Genomic DNA, 16609 nt, shown 5'->3' with positions numbered 1-16609 from the left:
CAGACAGACAATCTAGGGTGAAAAAAACAGGACACACGCCCGTGCAACTCCAGATCCACAGCAGGCCGTCTAGCAGAGGCTGGGACCTGGAAGAAAGGCGGCCACTGCCAAAGATGGTCCAGAAACACTTTGCCTTCTCCCTTCCTCCTGCACACTGATCACTGCTCAGAGCAGACCAGCCTGCATGGAGTCCGGAACACAGCCCTCAGAAGTACGGCCAACATCACAACCAGGAACAGAGCTGACAGGCAAACCCGGGACTGCCTTGCTCCTGAGCGCAGGTTGTCAGATTTAGCAAGTAAAAATACAGGTGCGTCTGAATTTCAGATAGACAAAGAATGATTTTACAGGGTAAGTATATCTCATGCAATATTGGTGGTATTTGTTGATGTTGTTTAGTCACTAAATCGTGTCTGACTCTTTGTGACCCCATGGATTGTAGCCCACCAGTCTCCTCTGCCCAAGGGATTTCCCAGGCAAGAATACTGGAGCGGGTTGCCATTTCTTTCTCCAGGGGATCTTCCTGACCCAGGGATCAAACCTGCATGTCTTGCATTGGCAGGAAGATTCTTCACCACTGAGCCACCAAGGAAACCCTATTTGTGGCATACGTATCTGAAAAAGTCATTGGTCATCTGACATTCAAATTTAACTGTCCATCCTGAATTTTATCTGGCAACTCTACCCCAAACTCCTGCTCTTCCGACATCGGTCTGGTCCCCTCTCACAGAAAGAGGCCATGCTGCACAGACTATCGTATCAGTGAGATGCTTGTACATTCACAGGTTGGCATTTTAGTTTGCACTTCTGTAGTGATCAGAACTTTCTGGGTGACAGTGAGGGAAATCCAACAGGAACTGCTTAAGGGAAAGGGCAGCTCACTGGCTGACGTCAAACCTTGGAAAACAACGGGCCTCGGGACTGGAACCAGGAAGCCGTCACCTCCCTGTCTGCCCCTCTGCCCTGCCTGGCTTCTTTCTCTGCTCTGCCTCTCAGCTGTGCCCACTTCCCAGACTCACATATTTCCACGAAATGGGGGGGGTTTCTTCTTCTATTGAGACCGGAGAACAGTCCACGGGAAAGCCCATGTTGGGTCACAGGGAAGGAATCCCCCCCCCCCCCACATCCCTGGGCCTCCAAGTGTGATCTGGAGCAGCGGTATCGACCAGGACCTGCCAGGAACTCCCAGCCGCCTCCAGGTTCTCTGCATTAGAATATGATTTAACAAGTCTGCACGTGCTGGTGAGCGCTCAGGTGTGAGAACCAGCCCAAGAGGAATGAGAGCTGCTATTTCTGGAGGTCTTCCTCTAGGGTTCTGGGCAGAAAACAGTGAACTGTCATCCGTCACCCACCAGCCTCTCTGCACCGGGTCTGCCTGAGTTCTCACCACGTTTTGGTGAACGCGCTCAGGAGCCTGCAGCAGTGACCTTCTGGCGTGTGCCGCGTGGGGCCTGATGACCCGCCTTCCTTCCCCACCTGCGTTCCCAGCCAGGTGTCTTTCTACCCTCGCCCCCTCCCTCCCGATCCTGCCGGCCTTTCCACCTCCGTCTCTCCTCTCTCGGTGATTAAACCTTAAACTGTAATCAGTCCGTCATTAGCATCCAAGACAGGGCAATTAAGTGGTAAAAATAAAGATGCGGCTTTAGCTGTCCCTTTTAAAGACGGGACAAGAGCCTTTTACATTTTGTAAAAATAGGCTGCTATATTAATACGCCTAACCTGATTATGGTTTCTCCGAATGCCGTTCTCTTTTCACTTAAGACATTACGGCAGACACTTTGAGCCGTATCTTCACGCATCTCCAGCATTAACGAATTATCAGACGCTAATTGCCCTGGTTTCCAGCCACCTCCCTACACAGGCAAAGTTTCCCATTTGCGGAATTTAAAACATAGCAAAGCAATTTGTGTTCTTTAATAGCTACAAATTTGTTAGCTTGACTCAGAACCAGCAAAACCTGGGAAGCTATTATGTAAATATAGATAATGTCTCTCCAATGATGGTAATTAATGCAGGGATTTCCAGAAAGGCACTGTTTTTATGATTGGGTCTATAATGCCAGCGTTTGAAAGCCTGGTGGGTGAAGTGGCACGAAGAACCCCTCCTTGGAACATTTCCCCTGTCGGGTGGTGATTCTTTCTGAGTCTGAGAAATTCCCTCAGTTTCCTCAAAGGGAGTAAGAAATAGAGGCTGAAGCTGCAAAGCTAACCATGAGCAGAGTGGCTTTGGCAGATGGTTGTGACCTGTCTCCCTGACTTTACCTCTCAAATGGTGGGTTCCATTTCAAAACGGAGTGCTGTGTCTCATGTCATCTAATTTCTGTTAAAACCAGTGTAATTAAAGTTGTGTTCACTCTTAACCAGGGCCCAGGTTGGCATGTATCCGGTAATTCTGGGCTATGAAGTCCTATTTGCCATGCAGGAAGGGCCTTTCTGATGAGCTGACCTAACATTTGTGTTTTATGGAAGGGGAAACAGGCCCAAAGAAAGGAAACGATCCATGGAACTAAAGAAGCAATAGGTTATGGACGGGGACCCAGGAACCTGGACTGCCACCCCTCCCCCAAGGGACAGACTGGTCTTCATAGTTTCTTCTGACTTAAAAATCAATAGGGACTTACCTGGTGGTCCAGTGGCTAATCAAACCCGGTCAGGCAACTAGGTCCCACATGCCGCAACTAAAGATCGAGCATGCCGCAATTAAGACCTAGTGCAGTTAAATAAACAAATAAAAAAAATATTTAAAAAAATTTGAAAAACTTTAAAAGGTTGGATGCTAGAACAGTTAGATAAATCAAACAAGGGTGACTGCCAAGAATTCATCTTAAATACCTCCAACCCCACAAGTATAGGACAAAACAGACCTAACTTTAGAGAGGTTCATATAAATTCCCAGGAGGCTTAAGTACCTCCAGACCAGCAATGGGAAGTGGTGGCCACAACATAAATGCAACCCAATGGTTATATTAAAAAAGGTATTAGGTCCAAATGCAGGGAGGGGATAGTCCCACTGGAAACGAAGTTATTCTTGACTTGCTAATCACACTAGTACTATTATGATTACTGACTCCCATCCCCCATTATCATTGTCCTCCTTATGCTATGAGCATCTTTGGGACATCACTAAAATATTGGGGCTTTGAGAGAACCTCAGATAGAGCCCAGTGGAAGGGGAATAGGCTTCCTGACCAGCTGTCCTTTAGAATCTCAGTTCCCCACTGCTGAGCTGAGCGACACTGGTCAAGTTAGTTCCCCTTTCTCAGTCCCAATTCCACCACCTGCGAGGTGGAGAGAACAGTATGTGAAGACTAAAGGAAACAGTGTCTACAGAGTCTCTAAGGTAGGCCTTCAATTACCCCGAGGTCCCTTCCCTGTAATTTCTAAGATTGGATGTGATTCTTTTGCTTTTTTCCTTTTCATCGAGATTTGATGGATGCTTAAAACATTCCACAAAGTGAAAGCGAGGGTCATGTCACCAATCCCAATTAGACATTACAAAAGCCCCATAAATCTGGGTGAGTATGTTACAGGGAATTGAAAGCTGAAATTGTATGGCCATCGCTCTAAAGAACAGAGCAATCACTCTCGTAAAGTCCTCGTGTAATTTTTTTCCGTCTGCTAGCAGTGCGTGTCTATCAATAATCGGTGTGTTATTGATTTCCTAACCCTGAATAATGCAGCTAATGGGCCGGCTTTCCCAGCCAGAATGAAATGAACAGGCCAGGACGTGCTGAGTGATGGCTACTTGCCTTGTTATGTGGGAACACGTTAACGCACAGCTCCGATGACCTGCACAGAAGCTGGGTGTCTCTGGCACTGAGAATGGAATTGAGTATTGATTTCTATACCATCTTCTTACTGTTTAATTAAACAAACCACAGAGTGTGTGCTGCTGACCCACATTCTTACTTGTTAACAAGCTGAACGGCTTCTCACATGAGCCGTCACACATCTGTCATAGGCTGTGTGCATTGGGGCCTGTGGTCTCTTGATATTTTAAAATGGAATTGATAGCCCATGTCCCACTTTCCATGTAAGATGAAGTCCACTCAAATCTTTAGCAAATACCCCCATTCCACAGACTCAGGCAGAGGAATGTGTGATGGTTAATTCTCTGTGTCAAGCTGACTGGCCGTGGGGCCCAGAGGCACTGCTACTGTGGGCGTGTCTGTGGTGGTGACAGTGCTTCTGGCTGGTCAGCAATTGGACCTGTAGACTCAGTAAAGCAGATGCCCTCCCCAGGGCGGGCGGTGGGTGGTGTGTGTCTCATCTAACCCGATGGCTTGAGTAGAACAAAAGGCAGAGGAAGGAAACTGCCTGCCTTTTCCTTGCCTCCTGCTTGAGCTGGGACTCTCATCTCATCACCTGCCTTCACGTCTGGATCTTCGCCATCAGCTCCCTGGGTTCTTAAACCTTTGGACTTGGACTAAATTATACCACCTGCTTTCCACGGGCTCCAGCTTCTAGCCGGGCGCTCAAGGGACCACTGAGCCTCCATCACTGCTCACTGCATGGGCCAGTTCTTCATTATGCACATTTTATAAGCATATATTTACATTTTATATGTACACTTATATACATTACTGTTTCACGGGACCCAAACTCTGAGTCAGGGGCTTTGTCTGCTTTGGTCATGTTTCTCTGGAAAAATCCTAAAAATCACTTTCTTTTTTTAAACTAAACTACAGTTGACCTATGATGTCTCAGGTGGCAAGGGAAGGTCATACCTGCAGTGGGCGGCTTGACCTGCACACGGTTCTCACAGCCCTCCTGCTCTCACGGACACATCGCTGTGGGTGGGGTCGGCTCCTGGCGCTGACTCAGGACTTAACCTTGTGACGTTCTTTGGCCAGTGGACCATAAGTGGACAAAACTCATGCCGCGTGTGACCAGAGTCTTTTCATCTACTTTTGTGGTTTGACTTGGCCTCTTGTGCTCCAATTCTGGCATTGAGGAAGGCATGTCCCAGAAAGCCATCAGCCCTTCAGGAACAAAAGACCCACAAAGTGAATGGAAACCCAGCCATGGCCAGAACAGAGCTGAACCTGGCTCCCCTGCTGATGCATGAGTAAGGAACAAATGGTTGTTATGCCTGGAGCTTGGGACTGTTTATTACACAGCGTTACTGCAGCAAAACCTAACTGCTATATTAGGAGCAGGCGGCAGGGATGGAGTGCAGGGTGGGGGTGGGGGTCTGTCTCACGGGGCCCGAATTCTGAGCCAGGAGCTTCGTCTGGGATTCAGATGGTGGCTCCTGTTAAATGCTCCTCCTCCTCCCAGAATAACCTCCGTGATGGGTAGCTATACCTGTGGGCTGTTGTCTCGGGTGCTCACGCAGCCGTGGGTGGGGACGGTGCTTGCAGCACTGCTTGTCCAGAGGAGGACATAGACGTCCACCCACGGGAGCCGGGCTGAAATCCATGGGGTGTATAGTAGCAGATCGAATGGGCCAGACCACAGACATCCACTTGGAGGCATTTCACACACAATCTGGGGCTGAAAAAGCAAGTCATGGAATGATGCAATCTGAATGACCTAAAACACAACACTGGATATTGTTTATAGGTAAAGAAAGCTGTATTAAAAGTGTGAGAACATACACACGAAGGAGAAACACCAAACTGATGATAGGAGACCCTCAGGAGAGGCGTGAGGGAAGGGCCTGGAGCGGGTAAGTGGGAGGCCTCAGCAGAATCGGTGAGGCTTCATTCCTTAAGAAACACAGAGAGGTGAGCAAATGTGCCCTTTGACTGAGATCTGATACAGCTGTATGGGGCGTCAGGTCGTCATCACCCCGTTCCGTGTGTGTGTGTTGGAAATATTTCAGATCAACCTGCTTTAAAGGAGGAAATGTTCGTGGTGTGTGGTGTTCGTGGGGCAGGACAGATGTGATGGTGGAGGATGGATGTAGGAGTGTGAGCGGAGGTGGCGGGGGGATGTGGTTGGGGGGCCTGTGGCAGGTTGGACCCCCAGGAAGCCAGCCCTGGAAGGAACTGATGCATGGGTGTCTGTTGAAGGAGGGCTTGTGTCAGCACTGTGGGAGGAGGGGGCAGCTCAGGTGCTCCCCCCACAGAGCTATGGAGCTGAGATGGTCCCCCAGACCTGTCCCCAGCTGGCTTGACATGGTCAGGCCTTTACGCGGCAGTGTCAGTGGGTCATGGAGCCTGGGTTGCTGGGAAGGGGCCTGACCGTGGGTGTGGCTGACCCTGAGGGGTGACTGCGGAGCCTGGAGCTGGGACACGTCCCCATTGAGGGGGTCTGGGTTGCCTGACAGGTCATCTGTTACCACAGGTCACTGGGGCAAATTCATGAAGGACTGAGGAATCTGGGCTGAGTTCTCAACAATTCCTTAGCACCCATGGCGATCACACCCAGAATTTTAAATAACGCTTTAAAAAAATGTTTAATTTGCAAAAAACTCAAACCTGTAGAGAAGTTTCAAGAACAGAACAATGATGCCCACCTCCCTTGCCCCGCCCTCAAAGCCCCTCACCCAGATCCTCACCTGTTAACATCGTACTCTGTCAGCATCGTCCTAGGAAGCCTCCCTCGACCCCTGGGGATACACAGCAGGGTCATGGCACTTTATTCTTCTAGAGGTCGCATGTGTCCCCTAGGAACAAGGAGCACCCTTCCATAATCAGGGTCCAAAGATCAAGTTCTGGAAGAGCTGAATATGATTCTATACTATTAGTCAATGATAGTCATTATTTCATTCTCGGGTCCTATGCTGGGTGGCAACTCCCTCCTGCCCCATCCAGGATCCACCTAGGTTCATTCCTTGCATTGTAGAATCATGATAAATAGCTTTTCAAAAGAACGTTATTTGTGCTTTTTTGAAGTTTCCTGACATTTTCCAGATTTAACTCATGGGGAGTCTCAGCTTGGAAAGAGAAGCCGCCCCCCTCCCAACCTCAGCAGGCCGCTCAGTGGGAGGGTCAGAGCCTGGGCTTTCTCTCAGTCTAACCCTCCTAGGTCTGCCCCCTCACCGCTCCCCCCCACCCCTGGATGCTAATGGTGAACCAGGGAAGGTGTCGCCTGGTGCTTTCACTTGGTGGGAGGCTGAAGCCACCGAGAGGCCAAGCCCCTTATGATGAGGGCTCTGGTCCCAGTAGGGTTTTCAGGCATTTGCCCCCGAGCAGGGTTGCTGAGCTGGAGGAACACGCCCCTTAGGGTGAGCAGAGCTGGGTTGTGATGCTTTTAAACCGTGTGTAGCTGCTTCCATCATTTCCAGCGCCATGTTCTGCAGGCCCATTGGAACAGGTACCAAGAGCAGGAGCCTTGGTAACAAGGGCACAGCATCAACTGTGCCCTGAACCATCTTCCACTGTCAACCAGGCCTCTGACAATGCACTCAGCTGCTGCCTTCTCTGTCAAGCAGCAGTGCAAAACCTATAAAAACACATGTAGTCATAGATAATACTGTTAGAGATGCTTCGAGGTCCAACAGACGCTGTCACACACAATTCACCACTGGCACATCACACGAAGCAGTAATTAAACATCTCTGAATGAAAAGCCTTATTTGTTCAATCTGCTGTAGCTGGAGCTTCTGTTCCACCTGCCAAGCATTCCTAATGGGTACAAGTTCCTACAGGAACAGCTGGCTAGAGCCTGGAGTTCACAGCACTGGATGCTTGCTCTATCATCTGTCACTACTAGCAACGCTTTGCAGGCAGATTCTGGCCCACAAAACAGACTGCTTGGGTTTAGGTCTTGACGCCGTTCTGAGTGACCTGGGTCAAGTCCTGAAGTCCTTGGAACCTCCATTTCCCTCATCATCAGATGCAGGTAATAATATGAGAACTCAGTGAGTGGGGGCAGGGGCAGTGCCTGGGCTGGCAAGCGTGCACCCTGCTAGCGCCTGGCATCAGTGCACCCTCTAGCCCACCAGGGGTGGCTCCACCCCACAGGCCTGGAACTCTCCCATGGAATGAATGTGGTAAACAAAATGTAATCATTTGATTTTTCGCATCAGTAAAAAATATTAAAGCCAATGGAAACCTATTTGGACCATAGATACAGATTAATGATCATATTCTTACAATGCAGAATGATTCTATGAAACAGAAAAAGAAATTAACAGCCCAGTTTTCACAAACGGACAAAGCGCTTATGCTGGCAATTCACAAAGAACCATAAATGGCCCATAAATAACCACGGGTTCCACCAGCAACTGAAGAAATGCAAATTAAATCAATAGAGACATATTCTAGCTACCATTTTCAGATGATAGCATCAGGCCCCAGTGTTGGTGAGATTGTAGGAAAATGCAGCTTTATACCACACTGCTGGTGCCATGTAAAATTTCTGTCATTCTAGGGTCAATTGGTAGCATCTATTCCCTTGTGACTCAGCTGGTAAAGAATCCACCTGCAATGAGGGAGACCTGGGTTCGATCCCTGGGTTGGGACGATCCCCAGGAGAAGGGAAAGGCTACCCACTCCAGTATTCTGGCCTGGAAAATTCCATGGACTATGTAGTCTGTGGGGTTGCAAAGACTCGGACATGACTGAGCGACTTTCACTTTCATCAAGGCTTTCTAAGCGTTGAGTATCTATGAATTTGTCTTAAGGAAATAATGATGAATATGCTCAAGAAGCTTTGAAAATGTTCACTGCTTGCTGCTTATAAAGTGAACTGGATTCAACCTAACGCAACAAAAGGGGGTCATTTACATAAATTATGACATGTTTACACCAGGAAAAACTTCATATATTTACACAGCAGTAGAAAAATGTTTACTGATATAGAACATGCTCACAATTCATTGTTAGGTGAAAAAACAGCTTAAATAAAAAACTACCTACAGTAAATGCATTTTGGTAAAAAATGAAAAGTACATTTTTAGAAAGGAAAAATATTTAGAATCTTACACCCCCCTCCCATTTTTAACACTGGTTCTCTTTGAGGAGTAGAAATAAAGATAATTCTTATTTTGACTTAAAAAAATATTTTCTAATCTCATAATTTTATAAGCATCGCATTTATTTTTTCTTAAATGAAAGTAAGTTATGATGACTAGTAGAAATTAGCACTAGGTAAGCATGGTTGAAATACTTCTCTTTTTTCTAAAAAATTTTTTTGATGTGGACCATTTTTAAAGTCTTTATTGAATTTGTTCCAACATTGCTTCTGTTTTAAGTCTTGGTTTTTTGGCCCTGAGCCATGTGGGATCTTAGTTCCCAGACTAGGGGTTGAACCTGCACCCCCTGCATTGGAAGGCAGAGTCTTAACCACCGGACGGCCACTGGACAGCCAAGGAGGTCCCCAAATATTTCTTTTTGATATACTTTTTCCAAAAGTGGTAATAAAGGGCTTTTTCAACTTTTTTTTTTGAATCTTCTAGTCTTCTCGAAAATTACAGAAGGATGCAATTTGTATGGCAGGCAGTGTAGATTCCACCAGGGGGTGAACTGGTCACTAATCAGGCTCTCTGAAGTGTTGTCCCCATGCTGCAGCCGCAGGTCAAGCATAATGTGCAGCGGCGGCCGCGCGGTGCTGGAACAGCTGTGAGGAGGACGCCCGTCCAAGGGCAGAGAAGCCCCGGCAAGACAGTAGGTGCTCCAAGGGCAAAGGAGAAGCCCCAGCAAAATGGTAGGAGGGGCAAAATCGCATTTAGAATCAAACTCCATGCCTGCTAGAGACGCTCAAATGTACTTTGTGCACCAGGACCCAGAGGGTCCACAGAGACTGAGGCAGAACTGGGCTTGGCTGTCTCCTGAGGAGGTGCGGGTTGGCGGTGGCCTGCTGCGGGGTTGGGGGCACTGGGTGTAGCAGTGCGTCCATGGGACCTTTCGAAGGAGGTCTCCATCATCTTCATTACCTCCACCATAGTGGCCTCATGTCAAATAACAGGGAGGGAGCATAGCCCTGCCCTTCAACAGAAAATTGGATTAAAGATTTACTGGGCATGGCCTCGCCCATCAGAACAAGACCCAGTTTCCCCCTCAGTCAGTCTCTCCCATCAGGAAGCTTCCATAAGCCTCTTATCCTTCTCCATCAGAGGGCAGACATGTTGAAAACAACAGTCACAGAATCAGTCTGTGATTGATCTGACCACATGGACCACAGCCTTGTCTAACTCAATGAAACTATGAGCCATGCCATATAGGGTCACCCAAGATGGACGGGTCATGGTGGAGAGTTCTGACAAAATGTGGTCCACTGGAGAAGGGAATGGCAAACCACTTCAGTATTCTTGCCTTGAGAACCCCATGAACAGTATGAAAAGGCCAAAAGATATGACACTGAAGGAGTAACTCTCCAGGTCAGTAGGTGCCCAATTGCTACTGGAGATCAGTGGAGAAATAACTCCAGAAAGAATGAAGAGATGGAGCCAAAGCAAAAACAATACCCAGTTGTGGATGTGACTGGTGATGGAAGTAAAGTCTGGTGCTGTAGAGAGCAATATTGCACAGGAACCTAGAATGTTAGGTTCATGATCAAGGTAAATTGGAAATGGTCAAACAGGAGATGGCAAGAGTAAACATAAACATTTTAGGAATCAGAGAACTAAGATGGACTGGAATGGGTGAATTTAACTCAGATGACCATTATATCTACTACTGTGGGCAAGAATCCCTTAGAAGAAATGGAGTAGCCTTCATAGCCAACAAAAGAGTCCAAAATGCAGTACTTGGATGCAATCTCAAAAATGACAGGCAAACCATTTACTATCACAGTAATCCAAGTCTTTGCCCCAACCAATAATGCAGAAGAAGCTGAATGGTTCTATGAAGACACACAAGGCCTTATAGACCTAACACCCAAAAAAGATGTCCATTTAATTATAGGGGACTGGAATGCAAAAGTAGGAAGTCAAGAAACACCTGGAGTAACAGGCAAATTTGGCCTTGGAGTACGGAATGAAGCAGGGCAAAGGCGAATAGAGTTCTGCCAAGAGAATGCACTGATCATAGCAAACACCCTCTTCCAACAACACAAGAGAAGACTCTACACATGGACATCACCAGATGGTCAATACCAAAATCAGATTGATTATATTCTCTGTATCCAAAGATGGGGAAGCTCTATACAGTCAGCAAAAACAAGACCAGGAGCTGACTGTGGCTCAAATCATGAACTCCTTATTGCCAAATTCAGACTTAAATTGAAGAAAGTAGGGAAAACCATTAGATCATTCAGGTATGACCTAAAGCAAATCCTTTACAACTTTCAGTAGAAGTGATAAATAGATTCAAGGGATTAGACCTGATAGACATAGTGCCTAAAGAACTATGGACAGAGGTTCATGACATTGTACAGGAGGCAGTGATCAAGACCATCCTCAAGAAAAAGAATTGCAAAAAGGCAAAATGGCTGTCTGAGGTGGACTTACAAACAGCTGAGAAAAGAAGAGAAGCGAAAGGCAAAGGAGAAAAGGAAAGATATTCCCATTTGAATGCAGAGTTCCAAAGAATAGCAAGGAGAGATAAGAAAACCTTCCTCAGTGATCAGTGCAAAGAAATAGAGGAAAACAATAGAATGGGAAAGACTAGAGATCTCTTCAAGAAAATTACAGATACCAAGGGAATGTTTCATGCAAAGATGGGCATAATAAAGGACAGAAATGGTATGGACCTAACAGAAGAAGAAGATATTAAGAAGAGTTAGCAAGAATACACAGAAGAACTGTACAAAAAAAGATCTTCATGACCCAGATAATCACAATGCTGTGATTACTCACCTTGAGCCAGACATCCTGGAAAGTGAAGTCAAGTGGGCCTTAGGAAGCATCATTACAAACAAAGCTAGGTGATGGAATTCCAGTTGAGCTATTTCAAATCCTAAAAGATGATGCTGTGAAAGTGCTGTACTCAATATGCCAGCAAATTTGGAAAACTCAGCAGTGGCCACAGGACTGGAAAAGGTCAGTTTTCACTCCAATCCCAAAGAAAGGCAATCCCAAAGAATGCTCAAACTACAGCACGTTGCACTCATCTTACACACTAGCAAAGTAATGCTCAAAATTCTCCAAGACAGGCTTCAACAATACGTGAACTGTGAAATTCCATATGTCCAAGCTGGATTTAGAAAAGGCAGAGGAACCAGAGATCAAATTGCCAACATCTGTTGGATCATCAAAAAAGTAAGACAGTTCCAGAAAAACATCTATTTCTGCTTTATTGATTATGCCAAAGCCTATGACTGTGTGGATCACAACAAACTGTGGAAAATACTTAAAGAGATGGGAATACCAGACCACCTGACCTGCTTCCTAAGAAATCAGGTCAGGAAGCAACAGTTAGAACTGGACATGGAACAACAGACTGGTTCCAAATAGGAAAAGGAGTACGTCAAGGCTGTATATTGTCACCCTGCTTATTTAACTTGTATGCAGAGTACATCATGAGAAACCTGGACTGGAGGAAGCACAAGCTGTAATCAAGATTGCAGGGAGAAATATCAATAACCTCAGATATGCAGATGACACCACACTTATGGAAGAAAGTGAAGAACTAAAGAGAGCCTCTTGATGAAAGTGAAAGAGGAGAGTGAAAAAGTGACTTAAAGCTCAACATTCAGAAAACTAAGATCATGGCATCTGGTCCCATCACTTCATGGCAAATAGATAGGGAAACAGTGGAAACAGTGATAGACTTTATTTTTGGGGCTCCAAAATCACTGCAGATGGTGATTGCAGCCATGAAATTAAAAGACACTTGCTCCTTGGAAGAAAAGTTATGACCAACCTAGATGGCTTATTATAAAGCAGAGACATTACTTTGCCAACAAAGGTCCATTTATCAAAGCTATGATTTTTCCAGTAGTCATGTATGGATGTGAGAGTGGGACTATAAAGAAAGCTGAGACTGAAGATTTGATGCTTTTGAACTGTACTGTTGGAGAAGACTCTTGAGAGTCCCTTGGACAGGAGATCCAACCAGTCCATCCTAAAGGAAATCATTGGAAGGACTGATGCTGAAACTCCAATACTTTGACCACCTGATACAAAGAAGTGACTCATTTGAAAAGACCCTGATGCTGGGAAAGATTGAAGGCGGGAGGAGAAGGGGATGACAGAGGATGAGATGGTTGGATGGCATCACCAACTCAGTGGATATGAGTTTGAGTAAGCTCTGGGAGTTGGTGATGGACAGGGAGGCCTGGCGTGTTTCAGTTCATGGAGTCACAAAGAGTTGGATATGACTGAGTGACTGAACTGAACTAAACTGAATTAAACTCCTGACACATGAAGCTAGAAACTCATCGAGAGTTTCAGCCTTCATCTCATCCTGAATCCCACAAAAAGTGAAGTCTTCTGCTTAGCAGTGTTCTCATTACACAATAAAGTGAATGTAGCCCCTGAAAATATTCATGCAAATATCTTCATTAGAAAAATCACGCAATTAACCTGAAATATGTGCTAAATGAAGCAGCCAAATTGTTGCATATTTTCCCTGCTCTTAATTATAATTTTGGTAATCAATTTTTCTCCTGATTACTAAAATGCAGAAAAAAAACAAAAAAAACCCCCAAAACAATCTTCAGCATATGCACAGATCTGAGGCTGAGCTGGAACGTGAGATAAAGCCTCAGATTGTTTTTAGCAAAGAAGGCCATTAACCTTTCCAGTTTTTGTTCAGTGCTGCCATCTCCTGCTAATGCTCATTGCTCACGATGATTGGATTTTAACAAGAGCTTTTTGGATCAAGCGTTAGCCCTTCGTGAACTGTACGTTTTGCAAGTGCCTCTGTCATTAAAGGTTACCAGCACTTCCATTACTGTCTTCCCGGAGTTTATTATTTAAATGGCTTTTGACTGCAGTGTAAAAAGTTTCCCTAAGTGAAAATGGACATCTAGGCTCACATAGCAAGGTACTCAGCCAGCCCATCCTTGTGGACACATCTCTCATCTTGTCTGGTCTCTTGTTTCAACCTGCTAAGTTAGGGGGGTTGAGGGTGGGAAGACCATGCAGTATAGCATTTCCAGTGAACCCTGGGGGAGCTGCTTAGTCTTGGGAAGCCTCGATTTCTATTACCCGTAAAATGCAGGATAGAGTGAATTCACAAGCCAGTGAGGATTGAGATGAGTCCAGTCTCCAGCAAACGTGGAGGTTTGATACCCTTTAACAGGTTCTCCTTGAAACAGTCCAGCTTCTAAGACTGAAAAGGAAGTTATCACCTCCAGAGAGGACAGGCCAGGCGAGGTGGGTATGCGATCTTTCTAGCAAGATGCTGATTTTGACTACTTGACCTTAGAGTTCTTGCCAAGACATTGAGATACCTAACTCTCAGTCACAGAAGTAGTGCTGGGAAAAACACATACATGAACAGAGAGAAAAAGATCCAGGAAAGCAGGGCCTGGGAGGGCAGGCTGTGCCACACATAAGGATGCCCTGTAAGGGGCACCTGCTGTTTATGGCAGAGATGCTGTGGATGTGGTTATCTATCCTGAAAGTTTTCTAGGTACATTAGTACATGACAGTGATTTTCTGCCAGATGGAAGTAAAAGTATTGTGAGGAAAGGACGCCTCTTTCAAAATGGCACAAAGACACTCTATAGGTTGCTGCGTGGGGCAAGCCCTCTGCTGATGACTCTGGAGGAAACACGGAACAGGGAAACTCAGTCTCCCAGGTCCCTTGGAGGAGACCTGTTTGGGAAGTTACAGAGGAACCTGACCATGGAGGGCTTCTACCATGCCACAGGCCAGTGCGTTTTATTTAGATTTACCGTGAGCTTGCGGAGTCTGTCCCAGGGAAAACATCGAGGCCTGAAGTAGCATGTTTGTGCTTAGGTGTCTTCCTCAGTTTGTGCAGAGCTGGGGGACGGGCTGCGTGGGGTGGGGGGGCCTCAGCAGCGGCTGTGAAGCTCCGAGAGGGTCAGCAGTGAAGATTCTACCCCCGCTGCAGGGCTGGAGGCTGTCTGGGGCACCTCCCGAGGTCATGGTGTCTGCTGCAGAAGAATACTGGGGGTGTGAAGCCCTGTGATGGGTCTCTAGCAAGCAGTGTTCTGGAATTTCTGTCATTCGAAGAAATATGAGTGAACCAGAGAGAACTCTTGAGGGTGGGAGACTCCTGTTGGTGCTTTTTCTTGAAAGCTTTGCATCCGTGAGTGCAGGAGGCTCTGTCTTGTCGTGACACCTCTGAGCTAACTCCGGCTTCAGTGCCAGCTCATCTTCTAGGGAAGGAGACCTTGCTGCTCTTCTCTTCTTCCTCTCCGGCTGGGCCATTTCCTCTCCTGTGGCCACAGGACTTTCTCTATGCTGATCACTCCCAATTGCATTATCTGTGCTGTAGGCTTTTAAAGCCAGATGTTTTGAGGTGAAGGACTAACTTGGAGCAAACTAGGAGAAACATTTTAGATATTTGTGTTTTTAAAACATTAATACCTTTATCATTTTATAAAATGATAGCATGGTTATATTTTCTAAAAGTGAAGCAAGTATAAAAGTGCAAAGGATGATGCCCAAGAAAAAACCACCTCAATACTCTACTCCCCGCCACCCTTGAATAACCTCCATCCTCAGTATTTGGTCTCTGGTCTATGGATGAAAAAAACAAATAATATGCTTTGTTGAAAAGGAAGGAATTTTTACTGCATATAGTATTTGTAATGAGAAGGCATTTGACTTTACTTAGATTTGATACTAACGAAATCTGAAGTTGAACGAAAGAAACTGCCACCACTTGGAGACACACACACAGTTAAGAGAAACAAGTTCACTTTCCCTTTAAACTTAAGAGAAAAAAGATGATAAAAACCAGAGAAGCTGAAGTCATCAACTTTTTCTAAGGCTCCATGTTTTAACTCTAGATGGTATTTACTGACTCTGGCATGAAAAAAAAACTGGTCCATTTATTTTTCCTTCCTACTCCCCTCCCTAATAGCCCCAGGAAATGATTTTTAAAAAGGAAACTGAGTTTTCTGGTAGTTGATTAACAAATGTTTATGTCATATAAATCCTCAAAACTTAACTACTGCCTGAATTTAAAATGTTGAAAATCTGGGGAATAAAGTGAATTAGATAATTACAATTGTGACAGTTAAATTAATTAATCTGTTTTGTCTTCTCAACTCTGTTTTAGAGCTGAAATCCGAGAAGACAAGAACACAATTCAATGGCTTTGAAGATTTTTTTGCCTTCTGGTTTTGCCTCAGGAGAAAGAAGAACTTAATATGAGTTAAAAATTAAGATTTCTGTTATACACGATGGAGATAAACTAAAGAATCCCACAGAGTTCAAATTATTGTCTGTGTTCCCAGATGGCACTTTATATCTGTGGTTGAGGGAAGGAGAAATATCAACCTTGCTAATAAGTAAGATAACCAGTTTGAGTGTAATTTCCTGAAATGTATTAATGGATGGTTTGGTTTTCTAAAGCAGTCAGGGGACCTGAATCTGAAATTTGGATGTTCTTTTACAATCCATAGAAAAGACATGACAAGTTGTTCTAATGTGATTAGAAGATTATGTCTGATCACATTTCTCTTTCTAAGCACACAGTCTATGAAATTACGGCAATTAAGAAGAGATCATTGTTGTTGTAACTTATCCTCCCACCTCCCTAGAATTAATCTGTCCAATAGAATTAAAGGGTTGCTTCCCTCCCACCTCTTATTTGTTCATTCATTCAGCACTTCTTTCTTTTGCTCATGAACTCATT

The sequence above is a fragment of the Muntiacus reevesi genome, chromosome 2, assembly GCF_963930625.1.
Source record: "Muntiacus reevesi chromosome 2, mMunRee1.1, whole genome shotgun sequence".
NCBI classification, from domain to species: domain Eukaryota; kingdom Metazoa; phylum Chordata; class Mammalia; order Artiodactyla; family Cervidae; genus Muntiacus; species Muntiacus reevesi.
Note: the sequence above shows the minus strand (reverse complement) of the source record.